At 35.6% G+C, this 12306-nt stretch overlaps 1 long non-coding RNA gene across 3 annotated transcripts; it reads left to right on the top strand.

The window, feature by feature from the left end:
- The first annotated feature begins 8857 nt into the window (after window positions 1-8857).
- On the top strand, window positions 8858-11755 carry LOC131631408 (uncharacterized). Of its 3 annotated transcripts, XR_009292674.1 has the most exons (7): window positions 8858-9005; window positions 9336-9406; window positions 9505-9846; window positions 10182-10349; window positions 10643-10780; window positions 10909-11372; window positions 11457-11755. It is a non-coding gene; the product is annotated as an uncharacterized LOC131631408 (long non-coding RNA). The 3 variants fall into 3 exon arrangements; XR_009292672.1 differs by having other exon boundaries at window positions 10643-11372; XR_009292673.1 differs by having other exon boundaries at window positions 10096-10349; window positions 10643-11372.
- The last annotated feature ends 551 nt before the right edge of the window (window positions 11756-12306 follow it).

The following is a 12306-nucleotide window of genomic DNA, read 5'->3' as shown; positions in this document are numbered from 1 at the left end:
GTTCCACATTGGAAGATTCACTCATTTTCAAAGTCCTTATAAAAGAATTAATGACATTAACTCAATAAAAGGACAAAAAAGGATAAAGTGCCACATTGACAAATGTGGTGGTCCCAAGCATTATTGCCACTTGTCCCAATCCTACAACCACTCGCCGGTGTCGCCACCGGCGACACCGGCTCCGACTCCGGGGGCGTGGAGGCGGCACTTGAGCACTTGATTTGAATTTTGAATCGGAAAGTAGGCAACTGTTCATGAAACCATGCAGAATTGAAACCATGCAAATGGTGCATGAATCTGTCTATGTGCAACAGTCATAACTTTTGAAAATATATTGTTTCATTACGGGTCGCAACCTTTGAAACTAACATTTTCGTGGCCTATATAAAGATGATTCCGCATCAAAACTCTAAGACATTTCGGGAGTGCTTGAAATACTTTAAGGAAAGTGATTCCGTTCACGATTCCAGCCTCGGTCCTCTCGATTGAAACATATATTTCTAACAATCTTAAAGTATTATCAAACCATGGCTACCGACGCTTCTGTTTCAAGCATCAAACTCATGAACCAGGATCTTGTGAAACTAGATCGATTTGATGGATCAAACTATACTCGTTGGCAAGACAAAATGACTTTTCTCCTGACTACTCTGAAAATTCAATATGTCTTGGATCCTGACTTGGAGGAAATACCAGAACCAACTCCGGATGACACCGATGAAATAAAAAAGGAGAGAAAGAAACGAAAGGAAGATGAATTGCTATGCCGTGGACACATTCTGAACACATTATCCGATCGTCTCTATGATCTCTACACTGATACCGCATCTGCAAAGGAAATCTGGAAGGCACTTGAATTCAAATTTAAAGCCGAAGAAGAAGGTACGAAAAAGTTCTTAATATCTAAATACTTTGACTTTAAAATGTTGGATTCCAAGCCTATTCTTGCACAAGTACACGAGTTACAGTTTCTCGTGAATAAGATAAAGGCCGTAAAAATTGATGTTCCTGAAGCTTTCCAAGTCGGTGCAATCATAGCAAAATTGCCACCTTCATGGAAAGGATACCGAAAGAAATTGCTGCATAGTTCTGAGAATCTCTCGTTGGAGAAACTTCAGAAACACCTTCGAATCGAGGAAGAAACGAAGGATCGTGAAAAGTCCGAGCCCGCTGGATTTGCAAAGGCAAATACTGTTGCTGCAAAGGGAAAAAAAAAGTATGATGGCACAAAAAACCATCTTGGTCCAAAGAAAGATTATAACAGGTTCAAAAACTCTGGTGGACAAAAAGGTACTAAAAGTCGATGCTATGCATGTGGCAAACCCGGACATTATGCTCGAGATTGCAGGCACAACAGGCCCAAAACTGAGGTTAATGTTGTTCATGTCAATGACGACATAATCGCTACTGTGAGCGAAATTATGGCCATCAAAGGAAAAGTCCAAGGATGGTGGTATGACACATGTGCAACTGTACATGTGTCCTATGATAAAGCGGCATTCAAAACCTATACTGAAGTCAATGATGGACAGGAAGTCCAAATGGGCAATGAAGTGCGATCAAGAGTCGTTGGAACAGGATCCGTCGAACTCAACTTCACCTCTGGAAAGAAAGTCACTCTTGTCAATGTTCTTCATGTTCCCGACATGAATAGGAACCTTGTTAGTGGGGACTTGTTGGGAAAACCGGGCATTAAATCTGTGTATGAATCGGGCAAGTTAATATTGACCCGTAATGGGATATTTGTAGGAAAAGGATATTCCGCTGAAGGAATGATCAAACTTTGTACTACCGACAATATTATTAATGAAATTTCTAATTCTGCTTATATGCTTGAATCTATTTCATTATGGCACTCTAGATTAGCACATATTGGTATTAGTACTATGAATAGACTAATTAAATCTGGATTGATTTCATGTAACATTCATGATTTCGGAAAATGCGAAATATGTGTTAAGTTTAAAATGATTAAGAAACCTTTCAAAAGTGTTGAAAGAAAAACAAATGTTCTTGATCTCGTACACTCTGACTTGTGTGAATTCAATGGAATGTTAACCCGTGGGGGAAATTGTTATTTTATAACATTTATCGATGATTGTTCTAGGTTCACACATGTATACCTTTTAAAGCATAAAGATGATGCCTTTAATGCTTTTAAAATGTATAAAGCGGAAGTCAAAAATCAATTAAGTACTACCATAAAAGTACTTAGAAGTGATAGAGGCGGTGAATACTTCTCGGCAGAATTTGATGCATATTGTGAAGAATATGGCATAATACACGAATGTTCTGCGCCTCACACACCGCAACAAAATGGCATGGCCGAAAGAAAAAATAGAACATATCAAGAAATGATTAATGCTATGTTAATGCATTCAGAATTGCCATTTAATTTGTGGGGTGAAGCATTATTATCCGCATGTCACATAATGAACAGAATTCCATTAAAAACAACTGGAATTTCTCCATATGAAAAATGGAAAGGAAGATCACCAAATATTGATTATTTTAGAGTGTGGGGGTGTGTGGCATATTACAAAAATATGGACCCCAAAAGAACAAAATTAGGTCCTCGAGGGATCAGATGTGCATTCATTGGATATGCACCAAATAGTAAAGCATATAGACTTTTGAATTTAGAGTCTAATGTAATTGTCGAATCTAGAGATGTGGAATTCTTTGAAAATCTTATTACCAAGAATAAAGAACAAGAGAATCCCACGATCAAAGAGTCTTGTGACAATGATTCGACTCGGATGGTTGAAACACAACCCGAACCAATAAGAAGTAAAAGGGCACGAAAAAATAAAGGTCTAGGACCGGATGAAATCGATTCTCAACTTATTTCCGTTTTTCTAATTGAAGGAAATAACAAGAATGATGTTCATAAAATTCCTATTATTCTTCAAATCGAAGATGATCCTAAAACATATAAAGAAGCAATGACTTCTAGAGATGCTTCTTTTTGGAAGGATGCTATCCAAGATGAAATGGATTCAATTATGTCGAACCATACTTGGGAACTAGTTGATCTTCCGAAGGGATCAAGACCCATCAGATGCAAATGGGTGTTTAGGAAGAAGTATCACAGTAATGGTACATTAAACACTTACAAGGCCAGACTAGTTGCAAAAGGATTTAGACAAAAGGAAGGTATCGATTATTTTGATACATATGCACCAGTAGCAAAAACTACAACGATTAGAATCTTGTTTGCACTAGCCTCCTTGAACAACCTTATTGTACATCAAATGGATGTTAAAACAGCATTCCTAAATGGCAATCTTGACGAGGAAATCTATATGGAGCAACCAGAAGGATACACACTTCATGGAAATGAACAAAAGGTATGTAAACTTGTCAAATCTTTATATGGTTTAAAACAGGCACCAAAACAATGGCACCAAAAATTTGACACTGCCATACTTTCAAATGGTTTCATTCCAAACTCTTGTGACAAATGCTTGTACACAAAGGTGTGTGGAAATGCTATTATCTTTCTATGTCTATATGTTGATGACATGTTGATTATTAGCAATGAAATGAGTGGAATCTTAGAAACAAAAGGTTTTCTAACTTCCACATTCAAGATGAAAGATCTTGGATTAGTTGACACTATACTAGGGATCAAAGTAAGACGAAATAGTGGGGGTTGTGAACTCAATCAAACACATTATATTGAAAAAATGTTGGAAAAGTTCAAACACCTTAACTTCAAGGAAGTAACCACTCCGTTTGATCCTAGTGTCAAACTTCAAAAGAACAATGGAAGATCCGTGGCACAATTGGAATATGCAAGTGCCATTGGATGTCTAATGTACTTAATGCAATGTACTAGACCAGACATAACATTTGCTGTTAGTAAAATGAGTAGATTTACTAGCAATCCAAATGATGAACATTGGAAGGCAATAACAAGGATTTTTGGATATTTGTCAAAGACTAAAAACCTTGGTCTTCATTATGGTAAATTTCCTGCCATACTAGAAGGATATACTGACGCAAGTTGGATATCAAGTGTTGGAGATTATAAATCTACAACTGGGTGGATATTCACATTAGCTGGAGGTGCGATTTCTTGGAAAAGCAAGAAACAAACATGCATTACTCTTTCAACCATGGAATCAGAGTTTGTGGCTCTGGCGTCTGCTGGACAAGAAGCAGAATGGTTGAGGGATCTCTTATTAGAGGTTCCATTAGCTAAAGATAATGTTTCAAAGGTGTTGATACATTGTGATAGTCAAGCCACCCTGGCTAGAGCATTCAGTGAAGTATACAATGGAAAGTCTAGACACATAGGTCTTAGACATTCTCTCGTGAGAAAAATGATAAAGGATGGGATCATTTCACTGACATATATACAAACGAGCTATAATTTGGCTGATCCTTTTACTAAGCCACTGGCCAGAGATTTAGTAAAGTCTACCTCGAAAGGTATGGGATTAAAACTCCTTGAATAAGGGTTTCGACAATGATAGCAACCCAATCTGAAGTTAATACATCTTAACCTAAGATTCAATGGGTAACAACAAGTCGTTGATTTGGAAGTTGGTGCAACATTTCGTGATAATGTTGACTATTACATAATTGAGGGTTGAGTTTTAAGGAAACTCTTAATGAAGTACTATATCGAGGATATAGAGATAAAACTTCACCTATGTGAATTTCGAGATGGTGCCGTCTCAAAGTGAGAGTTGAAGTTTCTCTCATGAAAAATTCATGAAAAACAGGAAAAACACATGGCTATAAATAGTGCTAGGCGAGATATGTAGGCGAAGAAAAACTTAAAAGTGTGTGTATAGCAATGCCGGTCTGATCACATGGGATAATGGTTCAAAGCATAGCTACCTAACGTTCCGATTAGACTTTGCGTTGTCTTTACTAAGGTTAAGTTCAAATCGAAAGATACCTAACTGTATTAACACTTTTATCTTCTATATTCTGGAATTGGAATTTTCATTATTAGAACAAGTGGGGGATTGTTGTAATTATTAAATGATATAATGATTACAAGTGTGTTCTAAAATGACAAATGGTGAAAATGAGTAAATGCTAATAAATGCATGTAATAAAGTCCCACATTGGAAGATTCACTCATTTTCAAAGTCCTTATAAAAGAATTAATGACATTAACTCAACAAAAGGACAAAAGAGGATAAAGTGCCACATTGACAAATGTGGTGGTCCCAAGCATTATTGCCACTTGTCCCAATCCTACAACCACTCGCCGGTGTCGCCACCGGCGACACCGGCTCCGACTCCGACTCCGGATTCGGGTCCGGGGGCGTGGGCGTGGGCGCCTTCGGCCGGGTGCTATATTTTGCTCAGTGTACGTGATTTGAATTTTGAATCGGAAAGGAGGCAACTGTTCACGAAACCATGCAGAATTGAAACCATGCAAATGGTGCATGAATCTGTCTATGTGCAACAGTCATAACTTTTGAAAATATATTGTTTCATTAAGGGTCGCAACCTTTGAAACTAACATTTTTGTGGCCTATATAAAGATGATTCCGCATTCAGAAATCACATCACAAATTCCGAAAATCCTCTGAATAATTCCAGATCGTTCTTCGCTGCATTCGAGTTTTCGCCGGTCTTGCGCAAACTCGATAAGGCTGAATTATCCTGGGTATTCCTGCATCAAAACTCTAAGACATTTCGGGAGTGCTTGAAATACTTTAAGGAAAGTGATTCCGTTCACGATTCCAGCCTCGGTCCTCTCGATTGAAACATATATTTCTAACAAATTATCCATAATTACTATTGTTTTTTATATATTGTCATGACTTGAAAAGAGTGTAGATAAGAGGTAAAATTGATAAAAATTAATTAATATTGCATTGAAAAAATAAAGAGCCTATTATTTTGAAACAATTTTTTATGGTTAAAGAAACATTTTTTGAATCAATAAAAGATTTGATTAATTCAGAAACAGTGAATACAAGGCGATCTCAACCGATCCAACCCAAAGTAATCATAGACCTAATTTCAAAATGATTCTAGGAAGAACAAAACAATCTATAGCATCAGCGATGCTAAATGAGGTCTGAGGTTAACATGCTCCCAACACCTATATACTATTGTATCAATAATATCTCTCCCAATTCTAGTCTTCACATCATGACCAAAAATAGTATCATTCCTTAACTTCCATATAGCATATATGGTTTCAGCAACAGCACATACAAGGATACGGGTCTCCAATTCTTCCGCTTGCATATCTGAGTAATCCAAGCCAATTCTGCATCCCACGTTTGAGGCTCGTGCTGAATGTGCATCCATTCCAATATTTCTTTCCATATAGCTTTGCTCCTGTTACATTCAAAAAGGAGATGTTGTATTGTTTCTTCCTTTTGGCAAAAACAACAATCATCCGAAGCCAACAAACCAAATTTCCTTAGTCTATCTTTGGTAGCCAATCGATGGTTAAAGAAACATTTATTTTGAAATAGAGGAATGATATAATAATATAATAACTTACAATTACATATGTCTAAATATACAATATTTTATATCTTTTTTAAAGAAGTGAAATTTATTAAACAAAGTAAAAAAGAGTTAGTTTGATTTGTACTCCCGAACTAAATTAATGACTCCATACAAACTAATTGAATTGATTCAATATTTTAATATTGGATTTAAACCAAACTAATTAAAATCTACTTTGTTTAAAAATTAAATAATGGTTTTTATCACTCAAATCATAGTTTGATTTGTACTCACGAACTAAACTAATGACTCCATACAAACTAATTGAATTGATTCAATATTTTAATCTTGGATTTAAACCAAACTAATTAAAATCTACTTTGTTTAAAAATTAAATAATGGTTTTTATCACTCAAATCATAGTTTGATTTGTACTCACGAACTAAATTAATGACTCCATACAAACTAATTGAATTGATTCAATATTTTAATCTTGGATTTAAACCAAACTAATTAAAATCTACTTTGTTTAAAAATTAAATAATGGTTTTTATCACTCAAATCATATAATATTCAAATCAAATATATATATATATATATACTTTATACTAATGTCATACGGACACTCTCTCTCGTACTTATCTATTCACTTTTTTCTAGTCTACATACACATGAAAACAAAAGTAGTATTATCTTTGGCAGTAAATTTCCAATCCATATGGCCGATTTGGTCTCAAGCAATTTTAAATTAATTTTAAAGTTTGGGTGTTTGGTATATAAAGAATGTTATTATCTCTACACCCATCGATGTGGGACTTCTACAATTCCAAAACCATTTTTTAAACTCAACCCAACTACTCTACTTTTGAACACTTCCATATCTCCATATCTCCAACCTGCAGCTTATATTTTCCACCTACTGTTCATCATCATCTTTCATAACTACTCTGATTTTTATATCGTTCAACCCAGCTACTGTTCATCATCATCATCATCCTTGTTTTATATCTACCAATCTCTCTTTCAACACAGCTGAAAATATGTTTGCTTAAACGCTATAAATATAGAGAATGTGGACTTCAATTTGCTAAATATATTATGCAGAATTCAAAAGTAATGAATAGAATGTCAAACAAGTGTGCTTCTTTCATAAATGTAAGCTTTTAATATAAGCACCAAAGATGATTATGATATTTCTACACTGTATTTTTATATATCTAAAAATTTCATTCGGTGTTTGTTTGTTTATTATTTATTTATGGTGATTTTGCAACTTCAACTGATTCACCATAACACCATGATTTGTCCTACATAATCAATGTGAGCCTAAGCAATACTATCAATCTGCTAAAGTTAGCATAGCTAGGCAAAATCATTAACAAATACACACCAACCAACCACAAGTTGCTGCCATCAAATAAATTAATTGACATGGTCTATTCAGCCCAACAACTTGGTAGATATATGTAAATTCTTTGATTAGGAGCATATGCCTATCTACCACAACTTGACAAATCCTAGCAGAATCCATGATCCAATACATACCACCGATTACAACTCACCATATCTAGAAAAATATCAACATAACAGTACCAGCAGTACTGTCCTAAAAAATCTTTTCAATCATAAAGATCACAATCAATAATAATATTATTTCCTAACTTCAAACACACTTGTACCAAATTGCAAATGAAGCATAACAAAACCAAAACAAAAGAAGATAATTAAGCAACATCGCTGATGTATGTATTATTGGAAGGTAATTACAAACCTCAAATGAAATATGAAACATTTATGAATCTTGTAATACAAATCTAATTGAATTACACTAATGAAAACACCTAAAAAAAATTACTGATGTGATTCAGTGAAGAATTAGCAGGATGAATGAGAAACACCTAAAAAAAATAGATACAATAGTTGATTCACAATTTGGTTTTTAGCAAGGTCTTTTTACTGTTTTGGAGAACCAACATGCTTTTAGTTGAAAACAACAAGCTTGGTATCGTGTTGTATCTATTCAACAAGGTCTTTTTACTGTCTAAAATCTTTATTACTCACTGATGTTAGACCTGAAAATAATAAGGAAGATGGTTGTTGGTATCGTCTTTTTACAAGCTTGGTATCGTGTTGTATGGTAGATAATGAACTGATTTTAGATCTTTAAAAGCAGGATGGTTGTTGTTGTTCAAGTGAGAATTGCAACTGGTTTTGCAGGTGGAAGAGTCCAACATCGGTTGTCATAAAAAATCAACTATCTACCCAATACTATAATGTTGCCCAAACTGACTAATATACCCTTTCTTCAAAAAAATTTTACACTACCAAAAGGCTATCTAAGTAATTAACAAATTAAAATTTCATCTTTGCCATTTGTGTGTTTCTCATTGGACAAACTCAAATTGATTTGTACTTCCATTCAACTTTTTGTCATTTTTCATTTCCCTCCAATCAATTTTATACACACTCCTCTGCAGAAGTTCTTTTCATCTTGGGGAACCACACAACTGAGGAATACTACCTCCGTCCAAAGCTTAGACATCCGCTGCCTTTCATGCGTTATCCGCCGGGTAATACTCACGCTCCCCCAACTTCCCCCATTTCCTTGCAAATCTCCTTAATCAGTACACTGCCTTCTCTCTTCATCTCCATAAAGAGTCCCTCTCTCTTTCTTTCATCTCCATTTCCTTGTCTCTCTTTCCTTCCCTAACCTAGCCGCCACAACCCCTTTCCTTCCCTCTCTCTCTCTCTCTCTCTCTCTCTCTCTCTCTCTCTCTCTCTCTCTCTCTCTCTCTCTCTCTCTCTCTCTCTCTCTCTCTCTCTCTCTCTTTGCAGGTTATTTTTAAGGTTAGGTTTGATGATTTTCGGATCAACAGATCTAAGATTGTTTTGTTTTTCAGTTAGGTTATGCTTATTAGGGTTTAGTGAAGCCACCAGCGTATAAGCTGCCAACAGAGAAGAAGCAACAATGGTGAACGTTTTGCTATTTTCTTGAATTTCATGTGTAAACCTTGGCACTGCTTGATTCAAATTTTACTGATAGCATGAATTTCAAAACACCATCTACAGGTCTTGGCAGGCAGGATGCGATAACGAAGTGTCCAATCTCATTTCATGGAATTCGCGGTATCGTCGTGACCATTGAAAGATAAGTATTTTACATGATGCAAGTTACTGTTGATTCTGGTGTTTTGTTTGCAACACTGATGAACAGGCACAAGGATTGACTCTACTTAAGTTTTTCTATTCATATACTGAGTGTAGAAACTGAATACTTTGTTTGCTGGATTGCTGATTTTTTTGAACATTTGAGTGATATGTTTTTGCACCATGATGAGCATGTAGTTGAGGATGACGATGATGAGGAAGACGAGGACGGCGATAATGATGAGGAAGATGATGATGTAGAAGGTATGCCTTTAAATAAGATTAATTGTTGTTGCTCTTGTGATTTGCCCCCATTTTGCATTTGGCAAAGGTTTACATAACTTATATAGGTATTGCATTCATGTTCAACTCTACATGGATAAGTATTTGCAAGTATAATTATTATCTACATGGATAAGTATTTGCAAGTATAATTATTAGTATTTGGTTGCATCAGAACTGTAGACCTCTAATCATCATGACTGCATCATTCAATGCCTACCGTTGTTGCAGCTTCATGTATCCCGCTGATGTTTTCAGGAGAGCCAAAATTCAGTCTTTATTGGTTTGGCATCACTCTAATTTATGATATGTAGCAGGTACTTTACGCGTGTACGTCGAGGGAGCAGACTGCTTATTATGCTAAGGTTTCGCTGAATGATGTTCCAGTTGCGCTTGATATTCTGGCTGATATTCTTCAGAATTCAAAGTTTGATGAGAATCGGATCAGCCGGGAGCGGGATGTTATTCTTAGGGAAATGGAAGAGGTATTATAGGCTTTTGTTGGTGAATAATTTATTATTGATTGTGTTCTACATGAAATAGAAATGATTTGTTGTATTGTTGTACGGATCTGTTTAACATGTTTGATTAAGGCTTTGTTGTGTGTGTTTGGGTTGAATTTGCTGTGAATAGTTTACAGGTTTAGTTATGTGATCATGCGTTACAATTATTTTGTGAATCGTTAATTTTGAATCAATTATTTTGGGACGGTTGGAGTAACATCTAGATATGGAAGTTAGCCTGATGGCTGTTTTTCTGTGTGGGTCTAATTTCCTAGGTGATAGCTGCATCTGGAGCTGTAAAGCATGAATATTTTGTTGAACAGGTGAAAAAAATATTTACTAAGTTGTCTACAAATCCCTCCACAACATCTCAGTTGGTAGAAAAAGAACCAACAGTTTTTACTGGTTCCGAGGTAAGAATATTAATATTGAGCAGATTTGAACCAGTTACCTTAGTTAATTTACTAACTATGTTCATCCTTTGCTCTCATACCTTTATGGTTCACTTAACAAATTGACGATTTTGCCGTCTGGTTTTGAGGGGAAAATAAATATGAAGGATTGGATTGCAAGGTTATCAAAGATGGGTGCAGCCGATGAGGGGAAAACATGAGCCTAAGATGCTGAGAATCAGTGGCTTTTGAATCAGTGATGAATTGCTTACAATTCTTGAATTGCCTGGTAGTCTACATCCCCAAATATAATTACACCTAGATAGTTGCAATTGTCTGTAGCCATGTCTCCCCCGTCACTGCCGACCTCCTCCAACTTCTCCCCTCCCTCCGTCTCATCTGCGCCCCTAGCGCAGGGACTGATCACATTGATCTCTCCGAGTGTCGCCGTCGGGATATCCAGGTCGCCGATATCGGAAATCTTTTCACCGACGATGTTGCTGATATGGCCGTGGGTTTGTTGATTGACGTCAGCAGGAAAATTACCGCGGCCGATCGCTTCTTGAGACGACAGATTCAACCTTCCTCTTCCGATTTTCCACTCGGTTCTAAGGTCTGCAGTTTTTCTTATTTATTCATGCTAGCTTCCCATATTTAAACAGTTTTGATAATAAACATGTGAACTGCTGTGTTTCAGTTGACAGGTAAAAAGATTGGAATTGTTGGGATGGAAAAAATTGGGTCAGAAGTAGCAAAGAGGCTTGAAGCATTCAGCTGCAAGATATCATACAACTCTAGGAACAAAAAACCATTACTTTCATACCATTACTCTATGAACCTGTTTGTTCTTTTGATGTTTTTAGGCCATGCTCGTGTGATTAGTGATCAATAAGTTGTATGAATAAAAAAGTTTTTCATTGTGATTCTTATGAGAAATTCTCTCAACTCTCAGCATCGTTAGCAGATTTGGAAAAATTTACTACTAAATTTTGATAATTGTTTTCTTACCTATCATTAATTTCTTGTGAAATCAATATTAGCTTCGAATGAATTTGAGTTTATAACCTCAATCCATGTCTCAAATTCCTGCCCTAAGTAGTTCTATTAAAATTTTATCAAGTATCACATCAATAAGAAATATAACATGAATTACTCACAATATCACATCAATACTACTTCGAAAATAGTATATTTGAGAAAAAACATGAAAAAATTCACCCAAATAAATGGATGTTTCTTCAAGTGTTGTGGGAGAACAAAAGAAAAAGAAGTATTACATAAAATAACCATTAGACACTATATATGCGTTTGTTTTTTATACATAGCTTCAAAATCCTGTCTCATGGCTCATAACACTTTAGTTAATGTTATCATATTCCAAATTCATCACCATTAACGTATCAGACAATACTGTTCAAGTTGCACATGAACATATTGATGATGTAATCAACCATACTCATAGTCAAATGGACGAAACATTTCATGAAGAAAGTCAGAATTTGAAACATAATTTAGGAAACATCTACACTAGAATGGATAATCATAAG

The sequence above is a fragment of the Vicia villosa genome, unplaced genomic scaffold (assembly GCF_029867415.1).
Source record: "Vicia villosa cultivar HV-30 ecotype Madison, WI unplaced genomic scaffold, Vvil1.0 ctg.000822F_1_1, whole genome shotgun sequence".
Classification (NCBI taxonomy): domain Eukaryota; kingdom Viridiplantae; phylum Streptophyta; class Magnoliopsida; order Fabales; family Fabaceae; genus Vicia; species Vicia villosa.
The sequence above is the reverse complement of the archived record's forward strand: the minus strand, read 5'-3'. Positions and strand labels throughout refer to the sequence as shown.